This window comes from Grammomys surdaster, unplaced genomic scaffold (assembly GCF_004785775.1).
Source record: "Grammomys surdaster isolate TR1022 unplaced genomic scaffold, NIH_TR_1.0 237, whole genome shotgun sequence".
Taxonomy (NCBI): domain Eukaryota; kingdom Metazoa; phylum Chordata; class Mammalia; order Rodentia; family Muridae; genus Grammomys; species Grammomys surdaster.
In genome coordinates, this window is record NW_021604682.1 from 710099 (window position 1) to 727602 (window position 17504).

A 17504-nucleotide genomic window follows, 5' to 3' on the forward strand; every position below is an offset into this window, starting at 1 on the left:
GCAAGGCCTCAGAGCAACTTTCCTGAAGATATGGAAAATAGGAGCTTCCGAGAACCCACCCCTGGATGAGGTAGAGGATGGGATGTGGAGGAAGAGTGTGACTGTGTGCCAGACAGGTCTCTGCCCTTTTGGGGCTCAGTGAGAGCACCCTACCCACAGGAGCAGGTGGTGATTGATACCCAATCCACATGACCCATATGTCACAGAGAGAAAACTACCCCGACAAGCTCAGCATCTACTCCAGGGCACTGGGAGGCTCCCTTCAGCCCTGTCTGTCACTGTGTCAGGATTCCTGAAGGAAAACTACCCCGACAAGCTCAGCATCTACTCCAGGGCACTGGGAGGCTCCCTTCAGCCCTGTCTGTCACTATGTCAGGATTCCTGAAGGAGCTACACCTTGGGGGTAGACCAGAGGTAGAAAGGCCCCTGTATCATGGGTTCTGGGAATTGAACCAGGGTCCTCTGGAAGAGCAGCCAGTACTCTTAACCCCTGAGCCATCATTCCAGCCTCTCCCACCCCATCCTACCCGCCCTGGGTCATTTGGAGAAGACTTAGGGAAGAAGAAGGAAGTTTCTAGGATGTCTGCTGTCTAAGATACCAGATGCTGGCTCTGGGAGGGCTCTGTATAACCGGCACAGTCACTTTCGGGAACGGAGCAAGTGCCTTGAGGAATGATTTCTTGGCTAGAAAGTGACCTACTGTTTGTTTTAAGTGCTACTGTAAGCATGGCAGTTGCCTTCAGTCTGGCCCATGGGAGTGAAAGCTGGTACCAAGGAAGGAGCCATGGGTGGGAGGGGTCAGGATGAGCCACGAGCTAAACCCCAACCAGCCTATAAGTTCTCGTTACAGTTGCCGCTGCAAGGAAGTTTGCGGATCCACAGACATCTGGAAGAGCATGTGTGATCTCTACAGCTCAATCCCATATGATACCATACCCTAGAAGATGGAGCTAACTTGCTCCCTGATGACAGCATTACTACCCCTAGAGGACAAGTGTCTTTTGCCCATCCAATATCATCTAGAGCAGGAGTTCTCAACCTTCCCGATGCTGCTATCCTTGAATAAAGTTCCTCACATTTTGGTGACCCCCCCCATTATAAATTTATTTTTGTTGCTACTTCATAGCTGTAATTGTTACAGTAGCTGTAATTGAATCATGATGATAAATATCATCTGTGTTTTCTGATGGTCTTAGGTGACCCCTGTGAAAAGGTCATTCGATCCCCCACGGGTTGAGAACCCAGTGACCTAAGGCTAGTCCGCTAACACCCTACGTCTCCAGTCCATTTCCCAGCGAGAAGCAAGGCTGCCTGGTGGGGGCTGGGCTCTGAGGTTAGGAACAAGCAGTCCACCCCAACTCAGGGGTGCCTCTGGGGAGCCCTTTAGCTCCACATCTCCTACCAGTGAGATAGAAAGGCACCTCTGCTATGCAGAGGAGTTGGAAGAATAAGATGGATGCTTGACACCATCCTAGCCTCGGTCTGGCTGAGCTCACGAGGGAAAGAAGCCCAGCTGTCATTTCCTCCCACCGTCCAGGCTCACATGAGAACACTTGGGCTGCCATGGTTAGATCCAGGAAGAGGAAGAACAGCATGGGGCTTCCCTGCCAGGCCCATTCCAGCCAGGGAGGCCAGCCACTGTGCTCACTGCTAATGGTCCCAAAGTCCATAGTGTTCCGGATCGAGGACCTGCCCCCTGTGGCCTGCCTAGCCTTTGCCCAGCTCCAGAAAAGCCAAGCCTCACATCTCCTCAGCATAAGGTCCAGGTCAGAATCTACTGGGCTGACAGCTTCTTAAGAGTCCACCTCTCTATACCAGCAGTACAAAGTATCCCAACACATGGTGAAAATCTAAGCGTATACTAGACTAGGGGAAGGCAGACTAAACTCTCAGACTAAACCATAGTCTTCCCTCAACAAGGTGTGCTGGCAAGTTTTATATCAATTTGACACATGCTAGAGTTACTGGGGAAGGGGGGACTCAATTGAGAAAATGCCTCCATAAGATCCAGCTGTAGGGTAGTTTCTTAATTAGTGATTGATGGGAGAGGGACCAGACCATTGTGGGTGGTGCCATTCCTGGGCTGGGGATCCTGGGTTCTATAAGAAAGCAGGCTGAGCAAGCCATGAGGAGCAAGCCAATAAGCAGCACCCCTCCATGGCCTCTGCATCAGCTCCTGCCTCTAGGTTCCTTCTCTGTTTGGGTTCCCATCCTGACTTCCTGTGATGATGAACAGGGATTTAGAAGTGTAAGCCAATAAAATCTTTCATGGTGTCTCTTCACAGCAATAGTAATCCTAACTAGGACAAATTGGGACCAGGATAGTGGGGTATTGCTGTGACAGACCTGACCATGTTGTTTTGAGGAGGATTGTGGAAGGACTTTGAAGCTCTGGGCTAGAAAAGCCATTGCATGTTGAGAGCTCAATGGGGCTGTTCTTTGGAGTTTGGAAGAGAAGAATATTGAGATCCGTGCAGACAATGGAGGCCTGGCTTGTGAAGTTTCGGGAGAAGCAAAGACTCTACAGGACCATTTGTGTGAGGGATTTGTGTGGTGCCTGGTCAGCTGGGGCTGGAGAGTCAGCTGTGATTGATAAGAGACTAGAACCACTAAAGTAAGACCGTTGCTTTGCTGGGATAATGGATGCTGGTTAGCTGGGGGCTGAAAAGTCAGCTGTGATTAAGAAGAGACCAGCATCACTGAGGTGAAATCTTCTGGGGAATGTTTCCTCAGGGTCAGCACACAAAAGCTGTGTTCCAGAGGTGGCCAAGGTTGTACCTCCTGCTGGCAGCCGAACTGAGTAGTGTGAGAATCACACTAGGTGATGGTGTTGATTTCGAAGGTGTGAACGTGGGAGAGCAGCTGAGGCTTGGCACTGCGTGGCAGGGTTGAGAGCGCTCAGGAGAGGCTCCTGGTGAAAGTGGAGCCCAGTTACCGCAATATTGAGGGGATGCCCGTACCGTGAGAGGACCACCAAGCAGCAGCAGGAGAGTGCAGCCAACCAGAACCTAAGATAACAAGCTGTGTGTGCTGCAGAGAGCAGAGCCAGAGAAGTTCCCTTCGGAGCTGCCTAGAAGACGGTGAGTGAGTCCCAGACATTGGACATTGAGTAAACTATAGATTTTAGTTTTACTTTGAGTTGACTGCTATTGTGCCCTGGTTCTTCCCTCTTGAAGTGGGAAGGTATTTAATTTATTTTTGATTTTACAGAAGCCCATATTTGAGAGACTTTTAATTTTTTAAAATGTATTTATTTTATGTATATGAGTGTACTGTAGCTGTCTTCAGAACACCAGAAGAGGGCATCAGATCCCATTACAGATGGTTGTGAGCCACCATGTGGTTGCTGGGAAGTGAACTCAGGACCTCTGGAAGAGCAGTCAGAGCTCTTAACCACTGATCCATCTCTCCAGCCCTGAGAGATTTTTAATTGGAAAAGACTTTGGATTTTAAGTGGGACTGGCTATTCTGAAGAGACTGATTGTTTTTTTCAAATGTTTGGATTTTCAAAGGCCGTGGGATTTTTAAAATTGATATTAGTGTGTGATCTTGAGGAAAGAGTGTATATAGCTTGATAGTGAATGTTTGTGTACCAAGTGGACAAATGGTCAGTTGTGCTCGTTGGTTCTATGTTAACTTGACACAAGCTAGAATTATCTGAAAGGAGGAACCCTCCATTGAGAAAAAGGCCTCTATAAGATCCAGCTGTAGGGCAGTCTCTTAATTCATGCTTGATGGGGGAGGACACCGTTGGGACCATCCCTGGGCTGGCAGTCCTATAAGAAAGCAGGGTGAACACACTACGAGGAGCAAGCCAATATGCAGCACCTCTCCGTGGCTTTTGCATCAGCTCCTGCCTCTAGGTTCCTGTTCTGTTTGTGTTCCCATCCCGACTTCCTTTGAAAATGAACAGTGGCCGGGCAGTGGTGGCGCATGCCTTTAATCCCAGCACTTGGGAGGCAGAGGCAGGTGGATCTCTGAATTTGAGGCTAGCCTGGTCTACAGAGTGAGTTCCAGGACAGCCAGGGCTACACAGAGAAACGCTGTCTCAAAAAAAAAAAAAAAAGAAAGAAAGAAAGAAAGAAAGAAAGAAAGAAAGAAAGAAAGAAACGAAAAGAAAAGAAAAGGAACAGTGATGTAGAAGTGAAAGCTGAACAACCCTTTTCATGGTATTTTATCACAGTCATAGTAACCCTAAGAAACAAGGCTTAGCCCACACACCAAGTACATGACCTGTCCTAGGAGATGCATCTGTCTCTGACCCAGCCTGGAAGACACTATGCCAGAAGGGTAGGAAATTTACTCAGAGGCCACTTACTCTGTGGCTTCCCATAAGGATCCTGTAGGCTCCATGGCAGCAGGAGTGGCCCCTTGTAGCTTCTGGCTCTACCCCTCAGATTCACAAGGACACACTTTGAAGCAGGGAGGACCATCCTTCCCCCGGCGAAGAGCAGGGTTCCCAGGACTGAAGGACTTAGTGCCAAAGGGCAGCCAGGTGGCCTTCAGCCAGTGCAGAAAAGGAACATTAAGAGTTGAGTCCTGCTGCCATGCGTTCACGCATTATGAGGGACAACGGTCAGTTTGCAACATATCCATCGAGGTGGGAGGAGCTAAGGTGACCATTCAGGCTTAGCTGAGTGAACTCTGGGCCTAAAGAGGGAAGTCAAGTGAGGGTGTATGGAAAGTTGGGTGGGGGTGGGGAGAACAGAGGAGAGAGGGCTTTGGAAGACATCCGTAGCATAGGGACCTGGTGCTATGTGCTAGAACACACCATACTATCCCAGTGGCCAAGGTGAATCCTGGATGTTAAAGGCAGTGGGGTGTGACTACCCCTTTTCTACGGCTCCTGCGTCAGTGACGTGGGGCTGCTGAAGCAAGGCTAAGACAGCTATTTGGACATAAACACACAGGTCCATAGGCCTAGTGTGGTCCTTTTGTCAACCCTGACATCAGCATGGGTGGAGACAGGAGACTAGCCAGCTGGTTTCCTCTGCCCAGGAGCCTTGCTGTCACTTCTGGGTCTTGAGAAGCTCAGGACCAGTGTTTGGGAGGCCCTGGTGAAACAGAGGCTCTCCAGCTCAGCTTAGGAGGCTATCTTGGGCAGGGCACCTCAAATCTGTCACTGTGGGTGGTGTCTCTTCTGCCCAGGATTCTGGATGGTTCTGAGTGGGCACCTCAGGAGACCTGCTGCCCACTTCCAATCCACAGGTTCCCTTAGGTAGCTCTGCTCTAGCACAGGTCTGGATGCTGTCAGTGGGCGGGAAAAATGTCTGCTACACTCTGTCAGCAAGGAAGTAGGGAACAGCAAGCAGCCTGGTGAGAGTCCTGCTGTCACACACACAGACACACACACACACACTCACACTGACACACTCAGACACACAGACACAGGCACACACACAGACACTCACACTGACACATTCAGACAATACTCAGACAGCACTCAGACACACACACCAACAAACACAGACACACACACACACACACACACTGACACACTCAGACAACACTCAGACAGCACTCAGACACACACACCAACAGACACACACTAACACACATACTGACACACTCAAATAACACTCAGACACACACCAACATACTCAGACACACAGACACACACTGACACATACTCAGACACACACTGACACACTCAGACACACACTGACACAGACATGCACTGACACACTCAGACATACACACAGAGACACACAGTGACACACTCAGATACAGACACATACACACAGACACACACAGACACACACTGACACACACTGACACACTCAGACATATGCACACCGATACACTCAGACACACACTGACACACTCATACACACAGAGACATACACTGACACACTCAGATACAGACACATACACACATATACACATACACAGACAGACACACACTGACACACTCAGACACACACACACACACACACACACACACACACACACACCTACCCCTTTGAGGTCCTGAAAGGTGATGAGTTAGGTCCTTCTTGCCCCCGAGGCTTCAGCCAGGATCCTTGGGGCCCCTTCAGGTTTCAGCAGCTGGGCTGACCCAGACAATACTTTCTTCCTCCTCCATTCTTTTCCTAGACATCAACCTTGCATTTCATTTCTGGCCCACAGCTATCCAGGGAGAACGTGAGAGAGAACTAGAGATGCAGATCTTTCCAGAGCTCAGTCCTGTCCCTGTGGTCTGGTGGTCAGGCACACTTTTGAACTTGCGATGTTTGTGTTTCTCCTGTTAACCATCCCTTGCCCTCTTCCCTCCTCCTGGGCTGAGACACTTCTTAAAATACTCAGTGAAGTTGGTTTCTTGTCGTGCCAGCCTAGTACACACCTCAGAGCCACCTGGGCTAGGAAGGGTTAATTCGGAACAAACAAGTCATTTGCGGTGTGTCTAGGCTGGGCTGTTCATAACATGGCTCCCCAACTCCTTTTTACAATGTGGGGTTCAAGCATGTCTTCATAATACAGAATATGAAGGAGCCCCCATCCCTCTCATCATCCCCTTTGAGAACGAGACGGTTTATTCTGAGCCGGTATGAGGCACCATGGCTCAGGAATGCAGATTCTGGTTGCTCTGAATAACATGTTCTGACATAGAGGCAGTTGCATAAACTTTTATGACCATGGAACGAAAGAACGTCACAAATCAAGGCGTTTCCCAAGTCCATTGGTGGAAAAACTAGGTAGGCAGGTTACAGACAAGCAAGGGAATCTCCGCTTTGGGCTTTGGATGCTATCTGAGGACATTCTTAGCTTCGGGGTTGGCAGAAGTTGTTAATACATCCTAAAGGTTTTATTTAATCCGAAGGGTGTTGGGTCAGACACAGCAATGGGCAATGACTGCTACTCAGGGAACTAAACATAGCCCAAGAGACGTCGACTCTGAATCTGCAACATTCCAGCATGTCACAACATTGAGGTTATAATCAGTGGATCACTCTTGTGAAATCTTCGACGCCAGCATGTGCGGTTTGTTTGCTTTGCCGAAAAACTTCAGTTCACAGGGGAAAAAAAATAATCCTAATGAATCTATTGGCAATCCCAGGACTCAAGAAGTAGAGGCGAAAGGACCAAAAGCTCATGGAAAAAAAAAATGCTAAATGCCTCGCATGGTGGGTCATACCTTTAACTTCAGGACTCAGGAGGCAGAGGCAGGTAGCTTTCTGGGAGTCTGAGGCCACTCTGGTCTATGTAATGAGTTCCAGGACAGGCAGAAATGTAGAAAGAGACCCTGTCTCAAGCAAACAAAAAAAGTTCATAGTCAACCTTAGCTACACAGTGAATTCAAGGTCAGCCTAGGGTTATATGAAGCTCCGTCTTAAAAAGAAAAAAAAAAGAATGGGGGGGGCATATAGAGACCGTAAGACACAAAGAGTGTCTATGAAGAACTGACTCTGTAAAAGTGTCTCGCTGAGGGAAGACAGTCCTTTTTTTCTAGAGATTTATTTATTGTATGTATATGAAAATGCAGTTGCTGTCTTCAGACACATCAGAAGAGGGCATTACATTACAGATGGTTGTGAGCCACCATGTGGTTGCTGGGAATTGGACCTTTGGGAGAGCAGTCAATACTCTTAACCACTGAGCCATCTCTCGAACCCTGAAAGACAGTCTTGAGAACTCAAGAAGTTCAAGAACAACTGAGGTCCCCGTGGGAACGGAGCGGACACCAGGAATGAGGGAGCTCTGTGACAGGAGCTTGCCCGTCTTGTACGAGTCCCTAGATGCTATTCCCAGCACTGTGGGGGAAAGGGGGAAAATATATCTATCTGTACTCACGGATACAACTTCAAATGGGCCTCATACCTAAATTAGAAGATAACACCATTTACATTTGCTTCGGTAAACTTCCAATTCCCTAGTGAGTGTCTTGTGCTTGCCTGCTGCCCAAAGCTTTTTGGCTGTGGACTGGAAAGCCTGGGTGTGGCCCATTTCCATCCTTATAAGGAATCCTAGGGCAGTCCACATTGCCTTCTTATCGCTGAATAGTAGTCCTGTGGCAATTAGCTGATCAAAAGGAGAGGTTTATCTTGGGTGATAGTGACTTGGCCTCATTGCTTTCGGTCTGTAGCAAGGCAGAGGGCCATGACAGAAGCAGGTAGAACCACACAGATGCTCGTGATACAGCCAAGAAGCAAAAGGAACCAGGAAAATGCTAGATCGAGCAGTCCCCCCCTCAAGCTCAAGGTGTGTACTTAGTAACTTGACTTCCCACTAGGTCCCGCCCCTTTTATAAGTACAATCAACAACGAGGTATGGTGGTACATACCAGCACTAGGGAGGAAGAGACAGGTGGATGTCTGTGAGTTCGAGGCCAGCCCGGTCTACAAAGAGAGTTATAGGATAGCCAGGGCTACACAGAGAAACCCTGTCTCAAAAAAAGAAAAAAGTACTATCACCTTTCTGTAATATTACACTGAGAACAAAGCCTTCAATGCATGGGCCTTCAGGGGACATTCAGCATCCAAACTATTGTATTAAGTTGTATTAAGTTCTGGGATTAAAAAGGAGATATCATCTTCCCAAATAGGATGCCAAGGGCAAAAGTCCTTCCTTTAGGCTGGCATTAAGGATTCAGGAAACAAAGTCTCCAAAAGGCAGAATTATCAGCCCTGGGCATCAAAATGTACCATTAAAGGAACAACAAAGTAAGCCATACCTGGGAGAAAATATCCGTCCAGGGCATGTATTCAGAATACCTAAACAACCCTCATAGCTCAAGACTAAGAAAATAGGATGCCCAATTTTTAAAATACGAAAGATCTGGGCCAGCAAATGGGATAAAGACACTTGTTACCTCGCTTGACAAATTGAGCTAGTTTTTTGGGACCCACATAGAGGTGCTGACTCCTGCAAATTGTCTGCTGGCCCACAAGTGTGTGTGGTGGCAAGCATGCGCACACACTAGACAAGTGTAATAAAAGTAAAATATGCAGGATACGAATGGTTGAGTCCAGAGCGTGCGAAAGTGTGTCTAATATCACTATCGTTCCTCACCAATCAGTGGGGGACCACGGCATGCCCTCAAGAGAGGCTAATACTTAAAACCAAACAACGCTAAATGCTGGTGACAACACACAGCAATCACGGGGTGTCAAGTGGTCCGTCTGTTTTGGAAAGTGAAGTGTGTCCAGCTCTCTGTTCCCCCTTCTTGGGAGGAGCAAAGCACATTCCTACAAGGCTCGTGCACTTTTATTTGAAACTGTTCACAAGTAGAAGCAATCCAGACATGCAGCAGACCTAAAGGACAATCCCATGACCTCTGTGTGACTGGAGCTCTGGGTGACTCTTCAGAATCATAGTGTTGTTGATAGGATACCCAGGGCAAGAGTCTTTCCTGTGGCTCTGTTCTGGCAGGTAGCCTGGGACTAGCAGTGGATACTGGGAAGGTCTGGGCTCTTGGGTTAAATGAGAATTCTCTCGACAGGCAGAACGTGCCCATGAGGGCTAGCAACCTTAATCACATACAGGACCGTGTGTTTCTTACCTGTGAATTGCACCGTAATAAAGATGGTTTTTCCGTTCTGCCGTGCATGGCTGAAAGGCCTAGGTTGGGACAGATTGCAAGCTCCTCCCTGCCCTACTGGGAGGCAGGCCAATGCAGCTTGGAGGGGGAGAGCAGCAGGAAGCTGGGCCCTGGGAGGCCACGGGTGGGAGGGAACGTGGCCAGCTGGGTAGTAGTACATTGGCCCTTGAGCACGGGCGGTACGCAGTGTCCTCGAGCCAAGAGGTAGAGTTCATGTCTGGCATGTTTCAGTCACGCATATTCGTCCATGAAGGAACGCTTAACAATTAACTTTCCCCCAGCGTGCTCTTGGGCATGCCCTTGGGTGAGATTCGTTGGTGCCTGTGATACAAACTCACGCCCATTCATTAGTCTATGGACAGGATGCTGTTTCGGGTTGATTTCCTCAGGTCCGTGACTCAGTCAGAAGACTGGCTGATTGGAATATTTTCAGGGCCATGATTTTTTTTTTCTTTTTCTGCGTGCACATGCCTGGACAAACATATGTGCAGGTGTTCCAGATGTTGACACTGGTGATCATTCTATATCTCTCTCCAGATGTTGACACTGGTGATCTTTCTATATCTCTCTCTCCACCTTTTATCTTTTTTTTTTTTTTAAAGATTTATTTATTTTATGTATGTGAGTACACTGTTGCTGTCTTCAGACACGCCAGAAGAGGGCATCGGATCTCATTATAGATGGTTGTGAGCCATCATGTGGTTGCTGGGAATTGAACTCAGGACCTCTGGATGAGCAGTCAGTCCTCTTAACCTCTGAGCCATCTCTCCAGCTCCACCTTTTATTTTTTAAATCGCATTTTTAAAATTAATTGGTTAATTAGTTAATTAATTAATTATTTTTGGGTCTGGATGTGTGCACACATGCCATGGAGCGCGTGTCGTGGTCAGGGAACAACCCGGGGAAGTAGGTGCTTCTCTTCCACCATGTGGATCTCAGGAATTGAACTTAAGTCCTCAGCCCTGAGCAGCAGTCACCTTTACCCTCCTGAGCCATCTTGCTTGCCCTTCTGGGTTCTTTGTTTTTGGTTTTTTGAGACAGGGTCTCTCCCTGAACCTGGAACATGCTGTTTTAGAAAACACTGTCTAGCCAGGTGGCCTCTGGAATCTACCCGCCTCTGTTCTGCCAAAACTGGGCTCTCATTGACAAACTGCCACACCAGGCTTTTCTGTGGGTACAGGAGGGTCATGCTGAGGTCCTCATGCTTGTATGGCAAGCACTGAACCCACTAAACTATCTTCCTAGCCCCCGTGCCAGGTGATGTTGTACTTTGTTGTTGTTGTTTAGTTTATGTTCAGGTTGGTTTGTTTGTTTTTGTTTTTGTTTTTTTGGTTTTTCGAGACAGGGTTTCTCTGTGTAGCCCTGGCTGTCCTGGAACTCACTCTGTAGACCAGGCTGGCCTCGAACTCAGAAATCCACCTGCCTCTGCCTCCCAAGTGCTGGGATTAAAGGCGTGCGCCACCACCGCCCAACTCCATTGTTCAGTTTTTAAGATCTGTGGCCTAAAGTATTTATCACCATCACCATCACCACCATCACCACCATCATCATCACCACCATCACCACCATCACCATCACCACCATCACCACCATCATCACCATCACTATCATCATCATCATCAGAGCTGGAGAGATGGTTCAGAGATTAAGAGACCTTGCTGCTCTTGCAGAATTTGGATTCTGTTCCCAGTATACCCACATGGTGGCTCACAATAGTCTGTAATTCCAGGCTTGATGCCCTCTTCTGGCCTCTGTGGACACTGCACACACACACACACACACACACACACACACACAATGTACATATATACATGCAGGCAAACACCCATGCGCCCAGAAGTTTCAAAATAAACCTTTATTTTAAAAGTTCGTTTATTGTTTTTTTTTTTTTTTTAATTTTTAGAAAACTGTTTCAAGCTTTGATTCGTGACTGGGTTTGGAGCTGTCTTTAAAATTTTTTCACAGACTCTCAAAGGCATTTTTCTGTGTGGCGTGTTTTATGTTAGCAATAAAAATAAAAATGTCTGGCAGTGTGGTTTAAAACTTAGAATGTCTCTGGCGAGGACCACCCTGAGGCAGAGCACACACCCCTCCTCCTCCCTTACCCACATGTTCCCACACTTTAGCACAATTGTGGGACTCCCACAAACTGTTCCCCCACACCAGACATACTCATTTTTACTTTCTTGGCACTTGCTTCTCTTATGCCTGCCTTTCTCGGTGTCTGCTTTGATGCAGGTCTCCTTTCCTTCCGCAAGAACCTCCTGGACTTTTTGCTTGAGTTCCTCTCAGCAAAGGTGGACTACCTTTCTGCACAGGACTGTCCTACCCTTGACTCACCATCCTAGCCAAGACCTACCCGCTCCCTCTATGAAGCTGGCTTTGCTGGAATGTTGGTCTGACACCACAGAGAGGACTCAGGCGGACCAGGGACTGTGCCTGCCCACAGCCACCCCTGACTACTGGCCCATGGCTTGGGAACACTGCAGGGAAAAGAGGTAGAACAGGATTGTTTGGGTCCTCAGTGATGGTAAAACCCAATGCCCAGCTGGGGGCAAGATGGCTTCTGGGCTTCGAAGATTCCAAATTAGCTGTCCTGGGCAGTCTCTCAGCTATATACCCACTGTCTACAACCAGCTGGGACTGGGGACAGAAGACAGCCTGGTAGGGCTGTCCCAAGGATAGAGTCAGACTTTCGTGTCAAGTTCTGTAAATCTTAATGTTGGCTGCTTCTAACTATGACTGACAGGTTCTAAGAGCATCTTTGCTGACAGCACTGACCCTTGCCTCAACTACAAGAGAAATAACATCAGGAGGAAGCCTGGTAGCTCTTTGTTTTGTATCTGCCTTTGTCGCCAGGGATTGGGATCAGACTCTGGCCCACTACACACAGACGTGCTATTCACCCAAGGAAAGTGTCCAGCCCAACACCAGCGAGACCACAGAAACCAGAAACAGCCAGCTTTCATACTGTTCTCAGAACCATTCCAGAGCCTCAAAACACACCAGGGTGTGGCCTCCAGACATTGTCGCAGCCCTGTAAGCTGTAGCCACCTTAGATTCCAGGAACTTCAGAGCCACAGTTACGTCACCCATGATGACATCATCCCTCAAGCTGAACACTCACCTTACAGGCATCTGCTGAAGCCTCAGTCTGGAAGAGTTCCCGGAGCCTCCTTGCCGAACTGAGCCAGTGATCAAGGCTGCTGGAGTCACAAGCACCCCTGGTCCCTTCCCCAACTGTACAGGCTAGAGGTAGGCTGAGATGGGTGATCTCTACCTTCCCAACAAAATCCTTTCCTGCCTTCTTGATTTTCCTCTGGTTTACATTGTTTGTAAGTAGCTAGACCTGATGTGATGAAACCCTCCAGGATCCAGAACTAACTGGTGCAGGAGTCCAGTTATGTGACGTCGCCATAAAACTCGGTAGCATTCCCTGTGGGGGAAGCAGGGTGCCCTTCATCTGGATGCTAGGAGTTTTTCTTCATCATCTTGGGTAACTGTTGTGAATCTGTAATGATCTTTATTTTTTTTCCTTTTTTTATAATTTATTTTTTCTCAAATCGTAATTCATTCACACAGGGGTTATAAACACAGAAAGGCAGGATGTGGGGAAGGGAATGACACTGGAGTGTGGGTGTTCAGGGGGAATACAGGTATCTTCAGAACCGGGTATCGGCTGGGTGAAGGTTGTAATGATCTTTAAAATAAGAAATCAGTTAAGGGGCTGGAGAGATGGCTCAGTGGTTAAGAGCACTGGCTGCTCTTCCAGAGGTCCCGAGTTCAATTCCCAGCAACCACATGGTGGCTCACAACCATCTATAATGGGATCAGTGTCCTCTTCTGGTGTGTCTGAAGACAGTGACAGTGTGCTCACATATATTTAAAAAAAAAAGAAAAGAGAGAAAGATATCAGTTAAAATAGTCAGAATGTGGGCCAGTTAACCTGGAAAGAGCCAGATACTCAAAGAGAAAAGTCGAAGTCTACAGTGGCCTGCACCGGTTACATATGGGCGATGGTCGGGGGGAATGTTGTGATCAGGCAGGGGTTGGTGACATCCTCTAGTCTCTCACGCCACCGGTGTCCAGTTGGGTGCCAGACATCTTGACCCACTTTACAGCAGCCAGTGTAGCTGCCGTGCATGGCCCAGATGGTGAGACCTCAGCGGCTAACAACCAACCAAGTGTGTTCTCCCTGTGCTCTGGGGAGCCGAGGATGGGACGAGGGAGCTTGTCTGCTGCTCCAGGCTGTCCTGGGTCCTGCACACTCTTCCTTCCCCTCCTACTGTGTTCCAGTTCCGTGTGTATTTCGTTCCTCCCTCCCAAGGGTCTGCTGTCACCAGATGGGCTTCCTGGGATGCATGCAGTCTTTGGAAGGGAGAGAGGGGTCGTGTATTGGGCATCACTGAACAGGAGCTATTTATTGTACAAAGAACCCTCTGATCTCAGTTTCTATGTCTCTCCAGGGTGGCAGGAAGCACACCTGTTCACTTTGAACAGGCTGCATCGTTGAGCTAATAAACCCGTCGGAAATGGATGGTTGCCAGTGCGGGGAGGTGTATGGCATTGCCACTAGGGGGCAGTGTGGTCACACAGTGGCTTCAGGGCTCATGCGGGGTCTTACTGGGTCAGGTTAAGCCTAATGGAGCAGAGAGATAACACCTCCCACAGTTCAGTTCAGGATAGTCCCAAGAGATCTACTTATGTTTTCCAATCCCAGAATGCAACTGTCCTGAGACTCCACAGTGGCATACTGGAGGTCCTTAGCTCATGGCAGGGAAGTAGAGCCAAAGTCTTGGCCTGAGACTGTCCTTGACTTGGAAGGGTCTGTGGGGGGGCCCTCAGACAGAAGGAACCATCTGTTCATTCTTGTTGCTGCTAGCAGGAAGACATTTCAGGAGACAAAAGGCATTGAGTCTCTTTTACATTGGCCTGGGACACAGAGTTCCTTATTTCTCAGCACACTCAAGGGTATTTAGATTCCTCAAATTCCAAATGTGTGTGTGCAGAACACTCTAACATAGCACACACACCCTCTTCTGGTGTGTCTGAAGACAGAGGCAGTGTGTTCACATGCATGAAATAAATAAATCTTAAAAAAAAAAAAAGGTTGAAAATCATTGCCCTAAGAAGACCGGTTGTTACACGTCACCAGGCTGGAAGAGTGTACGTGAATGCATCTAAGGTTGCATCCCTCTGCCAACCCAAGAGAATTCCCAGGTGTCGAGTCCCAGTGAGTGGTCCCAGTGGGTGGTCCTTGGCTTCACAGCTGGTCCTCATCCCACCCTAACCCAGGCCAGGCTGTCATTATGAGTTTACTCTTTTAAAAAAAATCATTTATTTTATGTATGGGAGTACACTTCAGACACACCAGAAGAGGGCATCAGACCCCATTACAGATGGTTGTGAGCCACCGTGTGGTTGCTGGGAATTGAACTCAGGACCTCTGGAAGAGCAGTTGGTGCTCTTAACCACTGAGCCATCTCTCCAGCCAATGACCTTATTCTTTTTTTTTAATCGTCAGATTTGGTCTTGAACTCGGAGGTGGGAGAGTGGCAATCCTGGGAAGGGGAACAGCAGGAATCCAGATATGAGGACAGTCTGGGTGACTGGACTGGGAGGGAAGGCACTTGGCTCGGTCTCCTGTTCCCGCTCTGCAAGAGCCGGTCACTGCCCAACTTTCAGTGGCCCAGAGGCTGCTCCTGGTTGAGCCTCTGGAAGAAGCTCTTGCCAAACTCATAAGTGCTGATCGATGGCACAGGAAGGCGCAGCCTTGATGATCCTGGGGAGGAAGCCTGCAAAGAGTCCCCTGGTGCCGGATTCAGCCTGGATTCTCCGAAGCAGGAGCCAGGTGGAGTCAACTCTGGGTGGCTTCACTCTTACAGCCTCCACTTCTCCCAGTGACATTTGTCACTGTGTCTTCACCACATCAAAGGGTAGGGTAAGGGTGGCAGCCACCATTCCTGAGACGCCACCAGCCACAAAGCTGACGCCCACAGATGTCTGGTCTTTCGGTCTCATCCCGCTCAGCCAGCTCTTCACCAACTCATAGTTGAACCAGTACAGAGCTGAGAAGGGGACATCTCGAAGAGCTGTGGGACCCCAGCCCAGCCACTGTGAGTGCCAGCCACCCTGAGCCACCGCAGCTTGAACACAGGTAGCCAGTTCATGGTATGACACATGCTGAGCCTGCAGCTTGGTCTGCACAAGCTCCAAGGGGCTGACCACTGTCATGGTGCCCATTCGGGCGAGGGCACCAGCCACCATAGGTGTGTAGAGGTCAGAGGTCAAGGACTGACCACACAGAAAGGCCTTGAGTTGGTCATAAACAGTGAAGTAGATGACAGAGGCTGGCACAGTCATCACTAGGGTGGCTGGGAGGCCACTCCACAGGGTCCTAGTGCCCTCATTCCTCACAATCTTCACAAAGGCATCCATGGTGCCAATGAACCGTGTGGGATCCTGAAACCAGGTGGCACAGTGGGTACCATTTGGGCACAGGTACAGGGGCTCCAGGACACCATTGCAGTATAGGAGGCACTTCCCTGGGGATTGTAGAGCAGAGGGTGATTTGGTGTAAGAGAGACTCCAGAATCTGAAGGGAGGTGTCAATTTGCTGGCTGCCGAGGGTCTCTGAGTCCAAAGGCGGACCTTCACCACATCCAGGGGTGCCATGACCTTATCCTTAATGAATGGTAAAACACATACAACATGAAACTAACCATTTGAATCACTTTCAGGTGACCTGGCCGAGCAGCAGAATCCTTCTCATGGCTGTACAGTCATAACCGCCATTTCTAGACTGTCCCATTGCCTCACACTGAGGCTCTGCCCCTGTTGAACACTGACATCGCTCCACCTTCTGGCCCCTGCAGCCACCTCTCTGCTTTCTGTGTCGGTGGTTTGATGACAGCAGGAACCTCGTGAACAAAATTGACAACGGCGCCTTTCTTGCGACTGGCTTGTTTTCACTTAGCACCATGTCTTCAAGGTCCCTGCATGCTGTAACACACACCAGAATGCTTTTCCTTTGAACGGATGAGTAAGATTCCATTGTGTGCGTGGGCTTCATTCCCTTTGCCTACCACCCACGATGGAAGCTTGGGTGATGCCTGCCTCTGGCTATTGTTAATAGTATTAGTATTATTTTTTGCCTATTGCTATTGCCGAATTGTTAAGAATTGTCCTAGCGTGTGCATGTTTTCTGAATTCTGTCTTGATTTAGCCAACTCTAACGCTGTACGTTGATCCTATTTTTTCTAGTGATAACTGAGAATCGGCAAAAATTTCTCAGCCTCCTTCCTCCTCTCCCTGGGGGTTACCTGTTAGCTGACAATGTTTACAGATCCGGTTTCCTGTTTCCAAAATACTGTCTCCTGACAGTTCGCTAGTATTTCTAAACAATGCTTCCTCACGCTGTGCTGCACCTCGGGAGCTTGATTTTTCTCTAGTTGTTTTTCCTGAAATTCAAGGTTGATAATAGATTCTCGTCAAAGTCTGGTGCTGTGTCCCGGGCTCAACCTCTTTCTACAGAGCAGAGGTGCTGAGGTTAGACACAGGCTCTAGGCAGGGCCACTGATTAGGAACAGCTGAGCCTGTGAGAGCCAAGAGGTAGACTACAAAAGGCAGGAGAGCTACAGGAACCACACTTCCTAGGATTCCTGAGATATGTGGTCCCTTGCTTCCTGTTTTGGCTGGGCTGTGATCTAAGGTAGAGGATGTGTGACCAAGCATACCCCCTCCTGTTGGATAGGGTAGGCTGGTCTTTCTGCTTTGCCAGTGTGTGCTAAGTGCCTCTAGGTGTCCCCTCTATTGGCGGTTCCCCCGATGCCAGCTGGCGGGAGTCACATCTCTAGTAGACAGAGCTGGAAATCCATTGTCACAGATGTGAGGTGACATCAGGTCACCCAGCGAAGGGATATCACTTAACATAGGCCAATGCCCTCCATTGGCATCGTACGAAGAT

General features: G+C 48.7%; 1 pseudogene; it reads right to left on the minus strand.

Annotated features, from left to right (window-relative positions):
- Window positions 1–15063: 15063 nt before the first annotated feature.
- LOC114626545 lies at window positions 15064–16213 on the minus strand (annotated as a pseudogene).
- Window positions 16214–17504: the final 1291 nt, after the last annotated feature.